Below are 7,022 nucleotides of genomic sequence, written 5' to 3' on the forward strand. Positions count from 1 at the left end.
GGGCAGGACCAGAACCAGCCCCTTGGCAATTGTAGGTACTCATACATATATGATATATTAACTATACTTGAGCAATTGAAGTTCCCTTTTGGGAATTGAATACAAGTCTTTTTGGTACAATTAACCATTCTAGCACAACTAACATTAAAACTAGCAACATGCGGTGTTAACAGGGTAACGGCAAAACGCGGTTTGTGCGTTAGTCGATCTCCCCAATTATGGTACCCGGGGTACCCTAATTCCCTAATAGTAGAATTTTGTTCTAGAGAATTATAAAACCATGTATCATTGTTGATGTCTTTGGGATTATGGCATACTGGTATTAGGCAAGATCCTAGCACCTCCCCCACCGCCCTCTGCTCCGTTAAGCAGAAGGTACTTTGGTTTAAAGTCTTTGCAAATACCTCCCATATATTAAGATGAACCCCCCCCCAGTCACTATCGGCCCCCCTTCCGTAGGGACAGTAGTTAAACTGAAAATAATTATTGTTAACAAAAGTACAGAATTGGCATTTAAGGAGGCTATTAATGCCATCATATAGTTCTCTGCCGTTTTCTCTTGTCCTGTTTTTTCCAACAGTTGTTCAGCCTGATTAGCTAGGTTCTTTACTTGGCCCCATGTGGCAGGTGCATTTCGTTGGCCCCCTCGTTTTCGGCCCGTTGTCACTTTTCCTTGTTCATCATATAAGTGTATGTTGAAGTCAGGGATGGGGTTGCTCAGTCCCTGATGCCACGCCATCCTTGTATGGTCGAACGTATCGTGCAGGTACCCAGAGCGGGCCGCTTGGTGTTGATACAGCTGCGTAACCGCGCCCCCAGGTGATTAGTGGCACAGGTCCGCTCCACTCCGGGCCAGGTAGCTGACGATAGGTTACCTTTGGAGCAGGAAGAACTTCGGTCGTCTGATAATGCCGTTGTGCCCTGGTGAAAAATTGAGAATTGAAAGGTAATAGATTTAAATGATTGAGTGTAAACAGTACTTGAGCCAGCCATTCTTCCTTTTCTGTCAGGCTGCCGGGGACAATTCCCCCTTTTTGTTTTTGTCGCAGGAGAGCAGTTTTTAATGTGCGATTAGCTCGTTCTACAATGGCTTGTCCTTGGGAATTGTATGGGATGCCAAAGGTATGCGTGATTCCCCATCACGTGCAGAACGCTGCCATCGCTGAGGAGCAATAGGCTGGGCCGTTGTCAGTTTTTAAAGCTGACGGCTTTCCCATCACTGCAAAGGAACGAATGAGGTGATTACAGACGTGTTTGGCTTTTTCCCCTTTTTGTGGCGTTGCCCATATATAGCCAGAATAAGTGTCTATGACTACATGCAAATAGGACCAGGGAGCTAATGGTGGGAACCGAGTGACGTCCATTTGCCACAATTGGTTTGCACCTAGCCCCCGAGGATTTACCCCGATAGCGGGGCCTGCGAGGTTTCCAGTGCACTCAGGGCACTGCTGAATAATCGCTTTTGCATCAGATAGTGGTATGGAAAATTGCTTGGCCAATGCCCTAGCATTTTGGTGATGTAAGGAGTGACTTTCCATAGGAGAGCAGGGGAAAGCCTTTAAGGCGTTATCAGCATAGGCATTGCCTTGCGAGATTTCTCCGGGGAAAGGCTGATGACTTCTAACATGTGCGATAAAAAATAGATGTCGGCGGTGACGTAATATCAGTTGCAGGGAAAGAAATAAACCAAGCAAATTATTATCCAAAGATGCAGTAACACAACTAGAAGCAATATTACTAACAACATTTGCAGCATACAAACTGTCTGTTATGAGGTTAACCGGTTGATCAGAAAATGTGTTAAAGGCAAGAATTAACGCAGCTAGCTCCGCACGCTGAGGAGAGCGTTGCGGTAAGGTAAACTGGGATTTCCACTGGTCATTTTTCTTCCAAGCGACCACCCCTCTGGAGGGGCCACCATCGGTGAAAATGGTAAGAGCTTCTTGTATGGGAACGGGAGATACCAAGTAAAATACTTTCAGCGGAATATGCTGAGCAACTTGGAGACGAGGATCCTTGGGAGTATGGTAAGCTACGGACCCAACATAATTGGCTAGGGCTATTTGCACCTCCTCCGAGTGCATACATGCAGCTTCCCAGGTGGCGATGGGGATGGGGATAACAATGTTTACTAAATCCATGGCAAACAAGTTTAGTGCTCGATTGCGTCCTTTAGTGATTAATTGAGCAAACATTCCAGACAATGGGACGAGTGTGTTTTTGTGTGTGTGTGGTAAATACATCCACTCGAGGATAAATTCTCTCTCACTTGTATGTTGAAGTAATGCCCCCATGAATTGCTGAGTGTCCCCAAGAATGATTAAGGATGGGGGCACGTCAGGTACTGCTCTATCTACCCACCTTTCTGCCATGGCTTCGTTGACCTTATGCACTACCTCCCGTTGTTCGTTTGTTAGTGATATTATGTCTCCCGGTTGCTTTCCTAATTTTAGGGCATTAAACAGTGGAGTTAGCATAGATGTGGGAATCTTGTAATACGGTCTTATCCAATTTATGGATCCCAGAATTTGCTGTAGTACTACATATGTTAATTTGTTTGGCAAGGTAAGTTTTGGAAGTATGGGCATGGAGTATGCTGCAAGCATTTTATGACCTAAATATTGAAAAGGTTCGGCTTCCTGTATTTTTTCCGGGGCTACTACCAGACCCGATTGACTTAAGATATCCGTTAACTCACTTTTCCATGTGGTGGGTAGGGGCCTACCGGCTATTAAGATATCGTCCATATAATGGTATACAAGTAGCTGTTTGAACTTATTTCTGAAAGGTTGAAGAGCAGTGTTTACAAAATACTGACACATGGTAGGGCTATTTAACATGCCCTGGGGTAACACTTTCCAATGATAACGTGTTGTGGGTTGGGCGTTGTTCAGGACTGGCACTGTGAATGCAAAATACTTTCTATCCTTTTCCTGTAACGGTATTGTAAAGAAACAATCCTTTAAATCAATTATTGCCACCTGGTAGTCATAAGGGATTAAATTTGGATTGGGGAGGCCACACTGCAGGGGGCCCATTGGTTCTAGTATTTTATTAATTTCCCGCAAATCGTGAAGGAGCCTCCATTTTCCTGATTTTTTCTTAATTACAAAAACAGGAGTATTGTACGGGCTTGTAGTATGCTCAATGTGTCCATCTTTTAATTGTTGCTCAACTAATTGCTGCAAAGCTTCTAATTTTTCTTTAGGTAATGGCCATTGTTCTACCCAGACTGGTTTATCAGTTTTCCACTGTAACGGAAGAGCCTGAGGCTTACTCATCTTCCAAAACCAGTTTTGCCCCTATCTGTTCTAACAAATCTCTTCCCCAAATGTTAAACTGTAAAGGCAATATGCAGGGTTGAATATATGCTATTATGGGGCCTTGTTCCTGGGATTTTACCGGTAACCATTGAGAGCTCTTTTTAGATGCTTGGCTGCCTCCTACCCCGAATACCACAGGGGCTATCTCAGGCTTTGGCTACACTTGCATTTCAAAGCGCTGCCGCGGCAGCGCTGCCGCGGCAGCGCTTTGAAGCGCTAAGTGTAATCAAAGCACCAGCGCTGGGAGAAAACTCTCCCAGCGCTGTCCGTACTCCAGCTCCCTGTGGGGAATAACGGACAGCGCTGGGAGCGCGGCTCCCAGCGCTGGGGCTTTGACTACACTGGCGCTTTGTAGCGCCGCAATTTGCAGCGCTGCAGAGGGTGTGTTTTCACACCCTGCTGCAGCGCTGCAAATTTGTAAGTGTAGCCAAGCCCTCAGAAGGCCATTTAGGTTCCCAATCCTTGTCAGCTATTTCAGAAACATCCGCCCCTGTGTCCAACAAACAGCCACTTACCTTGGAGGTTATACTTACGTTGAGGTTTGTGCAGGGATATTCGGTGTACCAACGCCGCCACCTGTGGGTGAAAGGAAGAGTCGCTGTCGCCTTCAGTACGAGTGGATCCAAAGCCTCCTGTACGTGTTACCTGTGATTTCTCTCCAGGGAGCTCATATGGCAACAGTATCATTTGTGCCCAGGAGTCGCCTCGTCTTAAAGTAAAAGGCGGGTGACTCCAATACTGAACATATATTTTTCCCTGATAATCAGCATCAATCACTCCTGGGAACTACCATAATTCCTTGTTTGCTTGCTGATGACCGAGGGAGTATAATGCCCACCGTCCCTTCAGGAAGGGGCCCTTTTAATTGAGTAGGCATTAAAAGAACTTCCCCCGGTAAGAATGAGGATTTTTCTTCTTGATTATACAAGTCTATTCCAGCACTGCCGGTCGTTGCCGGTTGTGCTCTAGTCAATTCTTCCGCCCCCATTGTTTTTCTGGGGCCCGGGGAGGGCCCGATCAGTGGTTTCCCTGCCCCAGTCCTGATCGACATTGATTTGCCCAATGATACCCCTTGTTGCATTTAGGACATTTTTTGGAGGGCCTACCCCCTTCCTGGGGTCTTCCTTTATGTGCTCCCCCTCCGGGTGCCCTACACTGGCTTTTAAAGTGTCCCGGTTTTTTGCAATTAAAACAATTTCCTGCTGGTTTATTACCTTGTCTTATAGCCCCCGCCAAAAGAGCCATAGCATGGGTTTGACTACCGACATCCGCGCAAGCCTGAATCATGTCCGCTAAAGTGTACGAGGGGCGATGTATTATAGATTGCAGTACCTTCTTGCAATCAGCATTAGCTTGCTCATAGGCCAGTCGCCGTAAAAGCTCTGTCTGTGCCTCCTCGTTATCGACCTGCCGCTGTACTGCTTCCTTGAGCCTATCTATGAACTGCGGATACGGCTCTGTAGGCTGCTGCCAGGTGGCTGTGAAAGACCTAGTCAGTTTCCCACTTACAGGAACCCTTCTGAAAGCTCTCATAACACTAAGTTTAGTACGAATATATGTGTCTGGGTCTAACTCCAACTGTCCCTCTATAGTGCTAAATTGGCCTGCTCCATAAATCTGGTCAGGCGTGGCAGCTGGGGTTGAGTATCCTACAGCAGCTAACCTGAACTCACTGTCCCACACCATATACTGGGCGGGGGTCAGCACCATACGAAATAAGTCTTTCCAATCTTGTGGAGCCATCGTGTAGCCATTTCCAATTCCTTCTAAGATGCCTGCCACGAAATTAGACCTGATGCCTGTCTCCGTGATAGCTTTTCTCACCTCCCTCAGTACTGTATACGGTAGCGCCGTCCACTCTCTGGCGGCATTGCCCTGTGCATCGACTCCTGCCGCTATAGGCATTAACATGGGCAACTCCCCCTCCCACTGATGTTCTTCCTCCAAACTCAATTCCCCCGTCTCACGCGCCAACGCAACCGCCGCCCGGACGCAGCCCCCACGATTCCCCCGGAAACAAGGCTGATCAGTTCCTTTATCAACAGAGGGATCCGAGGGCCGCTGCCCCGTATCCGACACCGCAGGCGCTGGTGGTAGCACCCGCGGGTACGGAGGCGGTGTCGTCAGCGCGAGAAGCGGGGCGGCAGTGAGAGACGCCTGTGGCCCCAGTTTTCCCACTGCCTCAGTACAGCGCTGCCACATGAGCAGGTGCTGCACTGCTGCTCTCGGTTCCTCAAAGAGCTGTGTTCCTATCTTTTGCCAATCTTCTTGCTGCAGGGACCCCTCTTCGGGATACCAGGGGCATTGACATTCTATTTCCTTAACAAAATCCTCTACATGCCGCAGCGTAACCGCTGGGCAACCGCTCCCCTCAATGAGCTTAAATAATTCCTTAGCATGAGCCTTTTGTGGCACTGATAAATCACCCCCCATACTCACGAGTGGCTGTTTCCAGCGGGTGCACCTAGACTATTCCAGTCGGATGAGCAGGGGTCCTCGGGATCCGGTGAATCACGTCGGGGTCACCAGATGTTGGGATCAAGGAGACGCGGAGTCAAGAGGTTTGTTAAGCAGGCGTCCCGAGCTCTCTTGAGCTGGGTTTTTATTAGTAATTAGATCAAAGAGCATGAGATCATAGTTACTTGTGACATATTGATTGGTTCACCCATAGCCATCTCCCCTTGTGCAATATATCATGAATGGTGAAGGGACTACGTGAGCTATTGGAGGGGCTACGTGCGCTATTGCCTAGTCTGTGCTTAATCAATAACCTGAGCATTGCTTTACCTTAAGCCAGGAGTAAATGTAATAAACACGTGTGTGGTTTGCCAGCACAGCATGTTTTACTACAGTAAGGAAATAAGCTATGCATGCCTAGCCCAGGTAAACTGATCAGATTCTGCTTCCTTTGTTATCTTGTTAAGTTCTCGCCCTTTTATCTGTATAAATAAGAGAGTTTGTGTCTTGCATGGTGCTCACATTATCTGGGTGTTATTAGCAGAGCGCTGTGCTAATAAAACAGAGTGGTCTGCCAAACTGTGAGCCCTGAGTCTAACTTGGACACCTATAAATAGTGGAGCTCATCATTCAGTGTTGGGATTTACAAGTGAGAAGCGTGTGACCCAGTTTTCAGGGATGGATGCCAGAAGAAAGTGAGTCGCAAAACAGATCACAAAACTGAGGCACAGAAGAGTGGTGGAAATGAGAGTGATGTCAGAGGGGAGGTGATGTAGTGGACATAGGTGAGATAGTGAGGTTAGAGGTGGATGGACAGTGCAGTGGGTGGAAGTGGGATAGTGACAGAAGTAGGGTATTGATGTGGCAGGTGGGAGATGGACTCCTGGCAGTATGAGAGGTGTCAGGGCAGTGGTATAATGACTTGAGGGGGTAGGTGACATGGGAGGGCAGGGAGGAAGCCTCAGAGGGCACTGGGGGGAATGCAGAGGAGTATCTCGATGATGTGGATAAGCCATGAAAAAGGCAGCGAGGATGTGTTTGGGGGAGCACCCCAGGGGTTGTCTCAGAAAAGGGTGTAAAGTGATTCATGGGGAAGCAGCAGGGCTTGTGTTTTGCATTGAGGCCAAGGAGATTTTGGAGGAGCTGAAGGGAGGGCCAGGGGCCCGGTTGGGGGGAAGGGTCAGGGGCCAGGTGTGTGTGGGGGGGAGGGGGCCTGGCCCTCACCTGTATTAGCAGCTCCAC

At 48.1% G+C, this 7,022-nt stretch overlaps 1 long non-coding RNA gene across 1 annotated transcript; it reads right to left on the reverse strand.

Moving 5' to 3' along the window:
• Positions 1-431: 431 nt before the first annotated feature.
• On the reverse strand, positions 432-5,778 carry LOC123361504. Its single transcript, XR_006576172.1, has 3 exons — positions 5,763-5,778; positions 3,857-3,899; positions 432-921 (listed from the first exon to the last, which is right to left on the reverse strand). It is a non-coding gene; the product is annotated as an uncharacterized LOC123361504 (long non-coding RNA).
• Between the last annotated feature and the right edge of the window lie 1,244 nt (positions 5,779-7,022).

Source organism: Mauremys mutica, unplaced genomic scaffold (genome assembly GCF_020497125.1).
Source record: "Mauremys mutica isolate MM-2020 ecotype Southern unplaced genomic scaffold, ASM2049712v1 Super-Scaffold_2380, whole genome shotgun sequence".
Taxonomy (NCBI): domain Eukaryota; kingdom Metazoa; phylum Chordata; order Testudines; family Geoemydidae; genus Mauremys; species Mauremys mutica.